The sequence below is a fragment of the Mus caroli genome, unplaced genomic scaffold (assembly GCF_978045245.1).
Source record: "Mus caroli unplaced genomic scaffold, Mus_caroli_1 scaffold_11, whole genome shotgun sequence".
Classification (NCBI taxonomy): domain Eukaryota; kingdom Metazoa; phylum Chordata; class Mammalia; order Rodentia; family Muridae; genus Mus; species Mus caroli.
This window is the reverse complement of record NW_028227266.1, coordinates 71,605,193-71,609,311: the sequence shown is the minus strand read 5'-3', so window position 1 is coordinate 71,609,311 and position 4,119 is coordinate 71,605,193.

Here is a 4,119-nt window from a genome sequence, read left to right as displayed (position 1 = left end):
GTTGTATCTTTCTGCATTGCATACAATATTAAAGTCACACAGATTTAACCTTCTACCTCATCTCTGTTCTTTGAAGAAAAGAAGTGTACATAGCAGGACCTGACCAAAAGAATTCACTCAATCAGTGTCAACTCCTGGCAACCTCCAGGCCAGAGCCTCCCTTAACCTGCTGATGGTTCCACTTCATTCAAAGCCAATGCACTCACCCCTCCCCTTCCTAATGAAAGTTCAAACTCTTCAAAGAACCAGGCCTTCTCCTTAAAAACTACCTTTATTCAAGAGAGTCTGGGACAGAGTAACGCCAGAGGAGACAAACTGACAAGTTGTTCAAGAAAGCCTACATTCAACATTTCCACTAGCAGTGAGCCTAAGTGGGACGACAGTCCTTGCACAGCACAGATGACACACGTGTCTCCCTGAAAGCAATGGTGACGAGACCGTAGTCTGATGGGAAAACAGACTCTCTGCTTGTCTTAAAACTTTAGACTAAAACACAAAGGTGGGGAGGCACGCTCAGTGTTAAACTCCTGCATGGTGTTGGGGGCAGAAGGGGGTTGAGCAGAATGGAGAAACTGTACAGGGTCAGTATCTCCTAGGAGAGATACTTATAATTCCAAATGTATTAGATTTAACCCTTGAGAGACTTTAAAATAAAAACTACCCACATTTGACCAAGTTCTATCAGTTACTGCGCTTTCAGTTTCTTTGAGAAGTGTAACCCCGTGTATGAGCCATGTAACGATTATAATTTGGAATGATCTAGTAATCACTTTATTATTTTGTTGTTATTACATTGTTATTTTGAGGCTGCCATCTCACTCTGCATACCTGGATGGCCTGGAATTCACTATGTAGACCAGGCTAGCCCCAAAATTGCAGGAGATCCTCCTGCCTGCTTCCCAGTACTGAAACAAAAGGTACGTACTACCGTGCCCAGCCCTGATCACTTTATTAATTCATAGTACTACTTCCTTAAAGCTTTATGATTAAATAGAAACACTAAAGCCCTTAAAAGGCTGTTTGTTAGATTAAACCCCTAAGATGTGCTACTAAATTTTTTTTAACACACACACACACACACAAAGGCCTAGGAAAACATGGACATTCAAGTCAGATAGAGCGGGATTGGCCACCATGTAGCATCTTTAAGACTGAATGAAGCTGGGTGTGGTGGCGCACGCCTTTAATCCCAGCACTCGGGAGGCAGAGGCAGGTGGATTTCTGAGTTCGAGGCCAGCCTGGTCTACAAAGTGAGTTCCAGGACAGCCAGGGCTAGACAGAGAAACCCTGTCTCGAAAAAAAAAAAAAAAAAAAAAAAGACTGAATGAGAGGTATTGCTATTCCATCCTGTCAAGCTACTCAGCAATAAAAAAAATACAGGACATAGCACAACCAGCATATGAAGGTCTGATGCAGTCTCTGATACATGAACATAACCTAGGTTCACATTCACCCAGAAATGTGTTCAGTAGTGTAGAATAGTCTTTCTAAGCCAGAGCAGTTCTGACTGGTGAAGTCTAAACTAGAATGTTTTAGAAAGATAAAGCAACTTAAGCATGCACCAGCATTTGTTTATACTTTACATTTGTATATGCTTAATATAATTTCAAATATGCAAATTTGCAGTGACCAAATGTCATTGGTTACAATTTCTTTGGGTACTAATTTTAATGATAAAGACTTTAAAAATATTTATTCCTTATTAATGGTGTGTGTGTGTGTGTGTACGCACTCGCATACATGCACGCACACACGCAGATGTCCTTAGAGGGCAGAAGAGTTTTGGCTCCCCTTGAACAGGAGTAACAGTTGGGAGACACCCAATGTGGGTGCTGGGAACTGAACTTGATTTTCTGGAAGAGCAGCAAGCCCTCTTAAGGGCTGGATCATTCCTCCAATTCCATCAAAGAATGTTTTTAAACTAGTGTTCTTAAATAAATACCTCAAAAATAAAAGATGAAAATGTGCTTCGCTGGTTAAATATTTTTAAAATCACGATCATGCATTTCAACACCACACCAGTCATCATACAGCACAAACGAATAGGACATCCTATGTGTGTGCATGGTCACAAATTCTAAATAAGCGAGAATCATTTTATTAATCATTGTCTTTTCTCAATAAGTTCTTTATTAATAAAGAACCATTCTTTTGCTTATAGTACAATGAATATTGCTTCCAGTTAGGAGTCATCTGTGTGTGTCAGCTGAGGGAATTCCTTAGAAATCATATCTGCAGGTAGATAGGCTCTTTTCTTCTTGAGACAGTCTTGCTAAGCAGCCCAGGATGGTCTCCAACTCCAGAGCCTCCCGGTTCAGGTACTAAACACTGAGATTCACTAATTACACTACTCTTAGATGTATTTATGTATTATGAACGCCATGAGCTAACACCAAATTTTAATCCCCAAAGACATCAGAGCCATTACAAACTAACCCATAAATACGGATGTTTCCGTTACCTCCTAGAATACCTTAAAACGTACCAGCAGACAAAATCATCAGAATTACACAGTCATTTCCTTTGTCATGGGAATAAAGGTTGGACAAAGTCTGGAAACTTTTTATTTTCCAATTTGAATTACAGTAATTTTGCCACAGACCACAGCACTGGTGCATGTATGACTTAAGACACACACTAAGAACAAAAGGACAACCTACTGCCAAAATACATGTCACCAATGTGGAACACACTTGGGGTTGTATAAAAGCACTTAACTGATATCCCCAGAAGAGGCGTATGACAACAGTACATGGGAAAGAGACAGTTTTAATATGAAACAACTGCTCAAGTCACAGACATCATGATAAGAAGCAGGACTCTTTTTTTTTTTAATAAAAGATAACATTTTAACTAACAAGCAATACCACGTACATGTCCACAGAACAAGAAAGGTACAGGTACTTGCAGAACTGTTTGATATAACTGCACGTAATGTGTTACTGGTAAAACTGGACACAGGCCAGGTTTCCCACCCGTGGTTTGTATTGAGTTTTGAATGGCACACAGGCAAGTGTCCGATGTGTTGAGGTTCTGCCTTATACATAACTTCCTTCTTCCATCTCTCTTTGACCATCTGATTTGGGAGTCGAGAGGGCTCTTCCTGGCCTCTGGGCTCCAGTACCTCCAAAGTCCTATGTCAGAACCACCAAGAATCGGTAAATGCAGATGCAATCTTATACTGCTCTCCTGAGTAAGAGGAGAGAGAGCGAGAGAAAGTTACTGAAATCTGGGGATGAGTAGGGAACCTCAGAGCACAGGGAAGCTACGAAAAGTCCAGACAGTCTGAAGGAAGTGGTCCAAAGACAGGGCAGCTGGTCTGCAAAAAGTACTGCTTCCTGTGGGACCTGGGATGCAGCCACATTGTCGGAAATGTTAGGTGTTAAAGATTCCAAAGACTCTTTGAAAAAGGTAACATAATGTCACGACTATCTTCATTTGTATCCCGGCAGAAAATGCTCTTCTCTTAAAACCTAGACACCCAACACCACAGGACAAAGTCATTGCTTTTCTTTCTTTCTCCCTCGCCCCACTTTCTGAGTTAGTCTTATGTACCCCAGGCTAGCCTCAAACTTGTTCCACAGCTGAGGATGGTGCTGAGTTTCTGATTCTCTGGCTTCCATCTGCCAAGTGTTGGGATTACAGGTGGCTACCAACCACCGTGGCCCATTTTTTTCATGGTCCTGGGGATGGAATCCAGATTTCATGCATGCCAGGCAAGCAATTCACTATCTGAGCCACATCCATAGCTCACAAAATAACTTCTGATCAGAGGAAAGCTGGATAGTTGGAGCATCCTGGAGGAGAGAAGACAAACTTCCCTCTACAGCAGAAGCTAAGAGGGCAAGTAGGAACCGCCCATGCCAGTCAACTTCATCAGCACACCAGGAGCACGGAAGGCCGCCGCTTTCTCTCTTACACTAATGTGTCATTTAAAAGAGTTTTAAGCCTTCATGGGCTTCCCTAAGAATCTAACCATCTCATATTGACTTTCCAGACTATTATTTACAAATGAGCTCTGTGGGTCTGGTTGATTTTCAACTTTTTAAATTAGGAAAGCATAAAACAGCACAACTGTACATGCACACAAAACCTCTCTACATTACAGAAACGAAGCTC